The sequence below is a fragment of the Urocitellus parryii genome, chromosome 3 (genome assembly GCF_045843805.1).
Source record: "Urocitellus parryii isolate mUroPar1 chromosome 3, mUroPar1.hap1, whole genome shotgun sequence".
In the NCBI taxonomy this organism is placed as follows: Eukaryota; Metazoa; Chordata; class Mammalia; order Rodentia; family Sciuridae; genus Urocitellus; species Urocitellus parryii.
In genome coordinates, this window is record NC_135533.1 from 106,673,016 (window position 1) to 106,685,515 (window position 12,500).

The following is a 12,500-nucleotide window of genomic DNA, read 5'->3' on the forward strand; positions in this document are numbered from 1 at the left end:
CCTTCAGGTAAAATTTAAAAGAATCAGAACAAAAATAAATCTGTGGTTGAGGTTCTCTAGCCCCTAGGCCCTGAATAGATTCCTGTAGCAGGAATAATAAGATGAAGAGAGCTATAACCCACACCACTTTAAAGTTAAACTCTGTCAAACATTAATATTAGGGATCATCTCTTATTTAGCCATCCTGTACATCTATCCAGCCATTTGGAGATAAATTGAATATAAGTAATGTGTAAGGCTATTATTTTTTTGAAATATTTATTTTTAGTTGGACACATACCTTTATTTTATTTATTTTATTTTTATGTGGTACTAAGGATCAAACCCAGAGCCTCGCACATGCTAGGTGAGTGCTCTACCACTGAGCCACAACCCCAGCCCAAGGTTATTATTTTTAATTCCTGAGTTTCTAGGCTCTCTAAAATCAATGAAAGCCCTATGCACACAGCTTGAGTTTGAAGAACAGGTACACACAACTATAGGGCAGCTATAAACAAAAGTTGTTGTAAACTCTAGTGTAGAAACAGATTTTTAAGTTTCAAGACACTTTAAGGCAGATCATCTATGCACTTTTACTATAGTCCTGGAAAGGAGGACAGTGTCTTGCTGCAATTCAGTGTACTTTGTTCTAAAGTTGCTGCTCCCATTATGTAGTCTCTGGATGCCTAACATGAATGGAGGCAGCAAGGCACTCCCAAGTGCCCACTCCAATGGTATGACTGTACACCAGTGGCAAAGCAACCTTGGAATCGCACTTGACATTGCCAGCATTCACCTGGACAGCAGATCAACATCATGTAATTAACAAAACCAAGAGAAAATCCCTTCAGGTATCAGTTTATATGAGATCTTTTTAATTTATTTTTATTTTTTATATGAGGTCTTAACAACAAAATAAACGTAAGAACAAACATTCAGAAGAAAACACATTCCACAAGAGTTCAAAAGGAAAGAATAGAAGGAGGAGGAATTGTTCAGAGAAACAAATGCACAAGGCAATATACTGAATGCAGTGAATGCTTTTCAATAGTGCCTATTATCTAGATTTACTCCCAGCTTTTAGTAGCAAAACTCTTAACTGGAAGCCAAACAGAAAGAAGAAACACTGCTTATGGATTAACACAACCTGAAACTTTTTCTGCCCATGATTTGCTGATAAGCTGCCACCTCTGAGTGAGTTGCCTATTGCTCTGATCATGCCACCTGTCAATCAGGACAGAGATGTCATTCCAGAGAACAAACCCAACTCAGAAGTCTGCTCCACTGTAACTGTGCCAAGAGCCCACAGGGCAAGAACCTATTGCCTGCCATTCCTCTCTTACCTTGTCTTTTGCCACCATCACTGAACAAGTAGGGAAATTAAGTTCAACATGTTTTTCTCTTTGTTGCATATAAACAGCATGACACAGTGCAAAAGAGCTTTAGGTCACAGAGACCTGGATTCAAGTATGAGCAGAGCAGCTTCCTGACTGAGCTCTGGAAGGCGGAGTAACAATGCCACCCTCAGGACTGTGACAAAGACTGGACTTCAGGGGCTGGGGTTGTGGCTTAGTGGTAGAGTGTGCACCTTGCATGTGTGAGGTACTGGATTCAGTCCTCAGCACCACATAAAAATACATAAAGGTATTGTCTCCATCTACAACTAAAAAAATGTTAAAAAAAAAAAAAAAGACTAAACTTCATGGGAAGGTCCTCACTGCCAAGTGGCTGCCGGGATGAAACAGATTCTGTGAGTGAACCTGGGGACACGGTTTTCAAACCCAAGAGTTTGAGCTTGTTGGCAACTCAGTTTATGAGGGGACAGACATACCCACAAAGAGTGGCAGTGCCATCTGGAATGCCCACTATGCTTTCCTAAAAGGATGGCAGTTGATGTAAATGCTCAGTCCAGTTCTCCCCTCTGCTGTCACATAGGTGTGAAGCTGTCTTCCCAGGTGGTCCCTAGGGAGGTACTTTGACTGCCTGGGGCAAGGAAGTTTTCTGGCTCATGCATCTCAGGGAGGCTCAGAGCACATGAGTGGTGGAGTGGGGACATGAATCTATCTCCACACTTTTTCTATCTACTTTTGAGATAGGGAAGCTTGTTGAGGCTTGTTTTAGATCCCTCAGAAATTTTGAGGCCAAGAAATTTTTAAGAAAACTGAGAGTCAGCAGTTGAAATTAAATCAACTGCCAACCCTTAAATCAACAGTGTGAGAAGTCCTGTATTCAGGACACATGTGTTAAGCCACTTAACAGTGCATAATGTGAGGGCCATGGCCACAGCTCCCCCTCTTGCCCAGGCAAGTCCTCCATTTCTCATGGTAATCTTCCCGCAGGCCTTTGTGGCTTGGTCACGGCCACATCACACCATCTGTGCATGTGCCAGGGAATGGGCAGACAGGGCTGGGCAGATGCAGGTAAGGAAACCCTCAGGGGGGGTTGCCTGAGTCTCAAGAACGAAGTCACATAGGAATCAAAAGGGCAACTTTGCTCAGAGTTGTGAATTACTCAAAGGAGCAGGAAGGGAGTGCAAGGCTTGGACAGGGCACACTGTGGATATTGATGCCTAACCTGCACTCAGTCTGAAGGGTGGCCAGAAGCTGAAGGCAGCTGAACCTGCAAAGCTTTGCAGCTGGGTGGGGTGGGGGGGGGGCGAGGCTATGACAGCAACTTTCTAGAAAAGCTTCTGGAAAGGCATTTGTATCAACTGCCACATGCAAACCCCTCCCTCAGCATCGACTTATAGATAGGAGCTAACACTCTGAAGAGGCCCGAACCTGGTCGCCATCAGTTTCCAGGCTACTTCTGATTCCTTCTTACCACAGTAGCTCTGTCAGGAGAAGAATCTTGACCAAATCAAAGGTTCTGTTTTGCTCATCCTGTCCTAGTCCCAATTCCCTTTTCTTCTTTTGGCTTGCCCCAGTGATTAACTCCAAGAACCATAACATATTTCAAAAATTTCCAAATGATATAATGGTACAGGAAAACTGCCCTCCCCCATCAATTCTAAACAGAAAAATCCAAATGTAGAAGGAGAACTTGGAATTGCTTTGCTGTGAGGAGGGCTGGAGGACCCCTAGAGGATCCTGTGTCCTCCATCCTCCATGTGTCCTGTTTTCTGCCATTGCTACCGCTTCCAGGTAGGACCCTGCCCTGAAACCAGGGGCAGCAGGTGGAGGTGTACTGAATTAAAAGTCCAAGTACCATATCCCAGCCAAAGTCTACTTGGAACTTTGGACATTCCTTTCCCCATTTTCTAAAATGAGCAGATAGTTGTTCCTGATAAACTCTCAGATTCCTTCCTGGTCTTCCTGAATGCCCTTTGTAATTTCAAACCAAGATATGGGTTATCTTGGGGTTGGGCATGATGGCTTAGCCCTGTATTCCCAGCAACTCAGGAAGCTGGACAGGAGGATCTCAAGTTCAAAGCCAGCCTCAGCAACTTAGCAAAGCTCTAAGCAACTTAACTGAGAGTAGTCTCAAAATAAAAAATAAAAAGTTCTAGAGATGTGGCTCAGTGGTAAAGTACCCTGGGTTCAATCCCCTGGTATCAAAACCAAACAAACAAACAAATAAAAATTCTCCCTCCCCCCAAAACTAAACAAATATATGAGATGTCTTCTACATTTGACTGTTGATAACTTAGAAATCTTAAAAGGCATATGACACTAACTTTATCCTTTCTGCTATTTTCTGTCTGCACTGTCATTATTTTTAAATTAATGTGCTGGCAAGTTTGTTCTTCTCTTAAAGTGTGAACAAACTTTTTTGAACTCAAAAGTTATTGTAGGATTTTTTCAAATGTAAAAACATGTACCTACTTTGTCTTTAACAGAAGCCCAATATAAATTAATGATTAAATTATCTTCCGACTGTGTAGACACAGAGCACAAATAAGAAATATTAACTCTTCCACTGTCCACCTGCATTATATAATCCCATAGTTCAAATGTCCCTGAATCTAAATGAGAGCTTTGGAAAATTCCCTAACTCAAGTACAAAGAAGAAAATATTCAGAGCTCTTGGTACCTCAAGTTGAACACAATCATTCTCAGTTCACTATCAGCTCATTCAAATTTTTCTTTTACAAAGTAACCCAAGAAAATTTCAAACATTCAACATAAATATCTTCCAAGGACAGATAGTCCCTGGCTTATAATGGCTTGTCTTACAATTTTTCAAATATACTGCTGAGCAAAAGTGATAAACACTCAGTAGAAAGCACATTTTGAGTTTTGATTGTTGCGAGGGCTGGTGCTATCCTGATGCTCTCTCAAGATGCTGGACAGCAACAGGAACTGCAGTTTCCTGTTGAGATTCTGTTGAGTAGTAGAATGGAAAGAGATTAAGAGAGAAACTACCAAAATTCTACAGTGTGTTGTGCTGCTAAGCTAGACTGCTGGTAGGATAGGTATATGAAATGCATTTTTGACTTATGATATTTTCAATTTACCATGTGTTTCCATGCATTTATCAGGATGTAACTTCATTGTAAATTGAGGAACATCTGTACTTTTTTATGGATTCATTTTTATTGCTGTTTTATTGATGCAAATTAAAGGTCTTGATGTTTCATTTCTGCTGATCATTGAGAAAGGAGATTTCTCAAGAATCAGTTTTGCCAAGTTTATATGGTGTACGGAATATGTCTCATAAAAAGACAAAATGCCTCCCCATCCAACACTGGTGCTTATGGGTTTCACATCATTTGCAGCAACAAGCAAAGCTTGTCCTTCATCTCAGCCTACATTGACTTAATTCTCTATGTTACAGGCATTAGAAGCAAAGGAGGAAACAAGATAAAGTGTTCCTTAGTTAGTGACATAAGTTGACAAGATGCATTTCAATACTTGTTTCATGTAACACCCCCCCCCCCAAGTAATTCTGAACAACCATGTACATGCTTACATTTTTAATCAAAATCTGAAAATTTCCATTATGGGTTCAATTGGTTGCAACAGATGTACAACACTGTTCCACTTGTTTCATCACTTAAAAAATGTAATCCAGGGAACCAAATATCAGTATTTTCATGCCCAGTACTCTCCATGAAAAAATGCATGAACAAGTTCTTCCTTTGACAGGCAGGGTTTTCAGCTGTATCTTTTCTTTCTTGAACTTATTTCCATTCTACTACTCAACAGAATCTCATCTTAATTGAATGTACTTTATGCTTCAGAGATTTTTTATTGATAAAATCTCTTCATATGAAATATGTATGTAGATTAAAATTTAATTTTTAATCTCCTCTCACCATAGGGCAATAGTGTTATATTCTTTTTTTATATATTGAGTTATCATTGTGATAATAGTCAACAAAAATTGCATAATTTTTTTTTTTTTTTTGGCAGTGCTGAGAAACCCAGGGCTTAACCTTTGCTAGACAAGCATTCTACCACTGAGCTATATCCTCGGCTGCAGAATATAGTAGAAATTTTGACATTTGTTAAACAAGAAAGAAAAATGTCATTGAAAATGCATCTTATAATGAGTTAAATGAAGCTTTTAAAAAATTAATTCCTTAAAAATGACTGGAGTCCTTTTTTGCTAGAAGCAGGCAGGGTTTGGCATAAATTCAACTTGTATTTCTCATTCTTATAAGATGTAAGCACCAGAAAGCCTTGTTTACCTAAGTAAGTAGAGGTACATTAAGGGACTGTTATAGCTACATCATTACACTCAACTTTTAAAACTCTTCACATGTTATATGTCAAAAATCACTTAATTGGTCTGTCACAAAAATTATGCTTAATTATCTATAATCTGACAACTCAGGTTCTTTGCCAAATAATTTGGTTGGAAATAAAAATTGGAAAATTACCTGATGTTCAAAAGGATTTGTCACCAAGCCACTGGAGTCATTTATCTGTTCAACCTTGTGCAAATATGTCCATCTGCCTTTCTATTTTGGCACTGGGAATAAGGTTTGTCTACCTGAGGGAACTGTGCCCATAAGCTTCCCAATGGATAAGGGGTATACATGCCCTTAAGAGGGAGGAGAGGCACATTTATAGATCTTGGCACTGGGACTGGAAATCGGATGAGACTACTAAGTTCTCTGTTACATCAGTTCTGGGATAAATACATGTGCAGGAGAACCTCTACAAATGGACTCCCTTGGAAAGTCCTGGTTTTCTCCCAAGGGAATACACACTCTGGTTTAAACCCACAGACGAACACAATATATGTGTACCAACTTAAGATTAAAGTGATGGGGTTCATGAAGAATGCTACAGGAATATAGAAGTTGAGCCATTCATTCTAATTAGAGGAGAAAGGAAGCTGACTATTGAACAAGATCCTGGAACAGCCATAATTTTGGCAGGTAGAGAAGGACAGTCAGGTTAAAGATGAGCCAAGGCATACACATGGGAGGCTGTATAGGAAATGTTGGATACTGGTGAGTGGCTGGGATCCTGTGTTTCATGCTGTGTATATGACTTTGTGCACACAAACATGTGTGAATGCTTAGGAGGTAGGTGTGGAGAGGTGGGGTTTAAAGATTAGCCTTTTAGAGACCCTTTGGCACCAGCATTATATGGATTCAGCTCTGACTGTTGACTCCCAAATTTGCCACCCTGTTTTTATCCCTCAGGTATGGTTTCCTCAAGGTGGAGTCGTCTTCTTTATTACTCTTCAAAATTACAGCCTCTTTAGTGTATTTAGCATTTTATATGAATGTACTCATCAAAAACGAAAAACAAAAAAACCAACCCAGATGTGAGCCCTTCAAAGACTCTGCACAGTAAAGGAAATAGTTCAACTGGCTCAATGCTATGTTTTATATTTGTATCTTTCCAAGAAGGCAAGATGAGGAAGACTTGGAAATCATTTATGGATTTAAATACACCTGGATTTTTGGAAGACTCAAGTAATATATTCTTGGTATGGACCTATCCCAATTTCTCCAAAGCCTGGACCATAACTCTAGTATTAGAATCATAATGTGCCAAATAGAATTTCTGGGCAGAGAAAACTCCAACTTATCCCATTTTAAGACAAAGCTGTGCACTGCTCTTCTTTTATAAACATATAAAGAAAAAAGTTGCTTCTATTATCTGTCCAGTAACATCTCTCCCTTTTTGTGTTACATGAATTCTGTACTCTTGTAGGTAAACTATTTTTCATCATCTGCAAGAGTCCTTCTGCTCTTAACTGTACTCAGGTAGGCAAAAGATAAAGATAAAGCAAAGCTTGGCCAATCTGAAAACTCAAGACAGTGATCCAGTGACTGGGCATGTAGTCATGTGTCCTAAATTGGTCGAATCAAAGCTTTTTCAGCACCTTTTTCTCAGAGCTTTTGAGGAAGCTGGTCTCACTGTGCTGGGATCAATGGATAGGGGTGAGTTCTGGATAGATAGTGGCCATTCAAACTGGCACTCAAGGAGGTTTTCCATTGGTTGGAGAGGAACACAGCCTTTGGACTGTTCAATTAGGAGTCAATCATGTTCCTAAAAAAGATTTGTCTCTTGAAATTCCCAGGTATGTGAATGCAAAAGCTCCACATATCCCCCATTAACTAGTTGAAGATAGATTTCTGTTCCTTGGAACTAAAGTGTATCATCTAATAAATATCTCAATTTCCCTGATTTTGCATATTTTATACACACATATACTATAATATATAAAATGATATACAGTATCATTATAGTATTTCTATCAGAGGAACATTTATTTTAAAACTAAAAGAATTTGACAGCTGAATATAATATGTCTTTCCCTTTTCTAAATTTATTTATTTTAGGCAAGAATCAAAGGTTCATTCCAAGGGTATACACTTGCAGCCCCGCCCTATTTGAATATTAACCTCACTTAATCCTCATTCTTTTTAAAAATTTATCATTTTTAGATACACATGACAGTAAAGTATATTTTGACCTATTATACATAATGGGGTATAACTTATTTTAATTAGAATCCTATTCTTGTGGTTGTACATGATGTGGAGTTTCACTATTCATACATGAACCTAGGAAAGATTATGTACAATTCATTCTACTGTCTTTTCTATTCACACCCTCCTCCCTTCTTTTCGTTTTCCTTTGTCTAATCCAATGAACTTTTATTCTTCTCCTCCCCACTCTCCTTTACTGTGGCTTAGCAACTACTTATCAGAGAGAACATTCAGCCTTTGGTTTTTTGGGGACTGGCTTATTTCACTTAGCATGATATTCTCCAGTTCCATCGTTTTCCAGCAAGTGTCATAATTTAATTCTTCATGTTGGCTGAGTAATATTCCATTGTATATGAATATCTAAATAAAAATATTACTCAAATGAAAATTCTTCCTCGAGACTATATTCTCATCTCCTCTGTTTCCTAGCATCTTGCCTCATAAACAGAAATTGTATGCTAGCAGAATTTCTTTCTTTTTTATTGGTACTTTTTAGTTATACATGACAATAGAATACTATGACATAATTATAAAATCATGGAATATAATTTGTTCTACTTCAGTCCCCAGTATTTCCCCTTCCCCTCCTGTTCCCTACCCTCTACTCTACTGTCCTTGCAGAATGTGTTTCTATAATTTATTTCTGGAAGCTGGTGAGATTCTCCTTTTAGCTTATGGATATCACAGCTTTTATCAAAATGTGGCTAAAAGTGTATTTTTACAAATGAATATTTAATTTACCAAATGTTTGATGCTTATTTGGTTATTTATTTATCTATCAATAATAGTCTACTCTTGTTTTATGTTTGTGAAAATTATTGAAATTTGTTGAGGCAAAGACTAAATATATTTATTTTAAAGTGCCACCCTATTTCCCAAATTCTAAGGAACTGAGATAAGACCTCTAATCAGTTTATCTCTTTTATGCATTTATAAAGTGGTCTAATGATTCCTGACTGTGTTTCATGTGTTTAGGTGAGGTTGTCAGTGATGGGAGACAGTAGGTTTCTTTGGCACACATGAACATCACTGCTTCCTTACTTTGGGACAGAAAACCTAAAGGCAGCAGCTCTGGATATGGTATATGGATCAGGACCGGTCTTCGTGGATTCCATGGGGGCAAAGTCAGAGTTTCCTTCCTGGGGCAGAGACTGCATTTGTACAGGGTGGCCAGTTTTTCTCACTGGCCACAATGCTGACTTTGGTGAGTGGTGCTGAGACTCAATCACCTTATAATCGAAGTGTCAGTTTGTTTTCATGTGCCTTTTTAAACAAACAAGTAAACAGGATCCCTCCTCTATGCTGATGTTGTGGCTTTAAGAGTAGCCTAAAATATTAGAATATTGGCTAATCACTATCAGGTAGTTTAGATCAACACTGACATCTAAAAACCACATTGTGAAATTTGGGTTTTGATATTCTGCAGTATTTACATGGATAACAATTACCTACCTCCTTGTTTAATCCCCATGCCCTATGCAGCATGGATATCTTATTACTATTTTGCAAATTATAAAAGAAGCCCAGGCCAACAAATTATTTCACCTATTCCCAAGGGGATGTATGGCAGGAACAACTCTGTTAGGCTCATAAAAGGGGAAAGTCTATTCAAAATCACACACACAAAAATCACTTCTCAGGCAAGAGTCAAATTAAGGTTCTTTTACCAATAAAATGTTAACAGAATCTTACTGAGAATAACTGCACTAAATTTTGCTAATTCCAAAGATTTTCTTCAACATTCTATGAAAGAAACCTTGTTCCCATTTGCCCAGGAATTTCTATATATTTGAAAGTATCTTTTAAATGTACAGGGTGGGGCCGCTCCAGTCCCTTTTTGTGCACTTTTGGGGCCTCACCTTTGAAGGGAACAGAGAACTTTGGGGAGTTGATGGCAGTCCCTTCTAGCAAGAACAAAGCTGGTGCCTGAGTTTTCATTGTCAAAATAGAAGCCCTCTCTCCAGGATGTCTCGTAGATCAAAGAATATGAATTTTATTTAATCAACACCTCAGAAAAAATTTGACATCCAGGATGTGCAGAGTTGCCACCGGACTCAAATCTCAAATTGACAGTGGATCAGGTATGGCCATGAGGCACGGGTGAGTCATCATGCAATCTGAGACTAATACTTCCCCAGCTTCCTCCAAGTTCTATCTTTCTTCTTCTTCTTCTTCATCGAATTCTAGAAAACCAAGTTTATGTCCTACTTTTTATTAAGTTTCTATAATGGACAGTTCACCCATCACTCTTGATATCAATTTGATATAAAAATAACCAAATAAGAACATTTTTGCACATTATACAAAACTGTTTTTGAAGATATTATCTATTATGGGCTCAATGTCTTTTACAAAGGTATCTTTTTAATTTGTCCCCAAATTTAGATCTTCCTTGCCTCACCCTCTCTCCATTTTAATTAAAGAAATGAGGGCTCCTTGACCCAGGTCATCCCTGACCCCTTTTTTTGTCTTGGTTCCTAGGATGTTTGAGAATAAATCAAATTTTTATTACTACTCTTGCTTAGATCCCTTCTTTCTCCCTTTCTATCACATATATTTCTGAATTCCACTGGTGTTTATTTTTAAATGTTTTAGGAAAATGTGGGTTTCAGCAAGAGCATTAGTTGATATATTTTTATTTCCAGACATGTAATAGAAAAATATTTTTTTACATTCTTCTAGATTTGAATAATGCTGATGAGACACACAAAAAAGCTGCTTCAAATCACCTTTGCAATTCCTTGTGGCTTAAATTAGCAACAAATTATATCCTCTTGATTCATAAGAAAGAAAGGTGCCAGACCATTCTTTCCTGACCTGCAGCAGCCACGCACACACTACCAAGCCTGTATGTCTGCCCTCCCTGGCTCTGTGCTATCCTCAGCGACCATAGCCCTGGCATTATAAAAAGGAGGAGTGCTTGCGGTATGGTATCTCACCCAGGAAGGACAGTCTCCTCACACAGGCACACTATGTGACTTAAAGTCTTGATGAAATCATGAACATTCTCGTGTCCACTAAAAGAAATAAGCCTTTTTAGACAAAGAATTTAGGTGTCTGTTGTGATGGAGAAGATACAACATTACCTGCCACCTTCCATGTCTCTCAAGTGACCTATAATGCCACTCTAACCTTCAGACATTCCAGGTTCAGAGTGGCCTGTGCCACCCCACCTCCCAGGGGTCCTCCCAGGGGCACGACCTGAGAGCCCCCATCCAGCATACCATTCCTCACCCTCTCATCCTTACACCTCTGCCTCTTTTCCAATTATATCCCAAAGTGGGGGTCAGTGGTGACAGACAAAATTGTCACTGCCCTTCTGCAAAAACATCTTATTAGGTGTCTTGAAGGCAAATTAAAACATTAATAAGGAAATTTTTTTCTTTTCATTTAACATAGTTTACAATGTCTTTCTTGGGTAGCTGTCCTTTTATTTCCATATTGATGGCTTAAATTTTAACATCTATATAACCTACAGACACAAGGACATTTCCAGCTGATAGTGTAAATATACCCATTTGTCCATGTCTCCCATCTTGCATTCAGGCCATCTTCACACTCCTGGAGACTGAAGAGATTCTCCTAAATGCCTCGGGCATTTAGGTGGCTGGCCACATGAGACACTGAAAAGTGTCAGTTGAATTGAGGAAATTATCATCTTTTGTCTCTTCTAAGTGGCCTAGAGACATGTGTCTCTGACACTTTTTCTTCATGGCATCTCCCTGGGATGGTTGATGCTTCTTTCTACTCCTCTGGAAGGGTCCCATAAAGGTTCTTTCTCCTCTGCCATATAGGTGGTCCCAGCCCTGGTCTGGCCAACGACAGAGGCCCCTAGGTAAGGGATATGCCTCCAGCCCCTTAGAGCTGGAGGCATATCAGCTCTCCCTTTCCCGTTTTTTCTTATAATTGCCTCATTTGCTATCCAACACAATATGCTGGAAGTGTAAGGAAACAAAAGTTACTTTGAACTTAAAATATATTTCCCCTCCCAGACTTCCTGTTTCAGCTGTGGGAGAAGGTTGCCGGCTATGGAAGCTCAAAACCTTTCTTCCCCTCTGTGGAGCAACCAGGGTAACTGCAGGGAACAGAAAGAGAATCAGGAGGGAGGGAGAGAGAGAGAGAGAGACATATAGAAGCTTACTTCAAGGAGAAAAAAGTTCATCTGTGATGTCAGGATTGATTGTTCCCTGTACTCGCACTTCTCTTTCATCTTCCAAGGGCAGCACGAGTCCCACTCCTCCATGAAGCTGAGCTTCCCTTCAGCCCCAGCTCACATTCCTCCCCTGGACTCAGAATGCCCACATGTCTCTTTTCTGTCACCTTAATATGGTGTCTGTCTAGCTCAGACTAGGTCCCTCATGAGCTCTTAACCGCTTCATCCATAAGACTGGATTCCTCTCCCTAAGATCTCAAAACAGGTTCAATGCAATGGATGATACAGAGGAGGAGCTAGCACCTCAGGGTTAAGGCTCAATCAACAAAGCTCTTCTAATCCCTCTTAGGTGCTGGGTCTTGCCACTTGGCTGGCCATAAACATTCTAAGTTTTCTTAGAAGATGGTTCTTGCACTTGGCCTGCATCAGAATTCCCAGAAGGTTGTTAAAGTAGTGAGTGCCCAGCTGCCC

The 12,500-nt window shown here is 39.4% G+C and overlaps 1 protein-coding gene across 1 annotated transcript in view; it reads right to left on the reverse strand.

The window, feature by feature from the left end:
* Window positions 1-12,500, reverse strand: part of Cobl (cordon-bleu WH2 repeat protein) — a 268,552-nt gene that overhangs the window by 44,914 nt on the left and 211,138 nt on the right. The window lies entirely within an intron of this gene.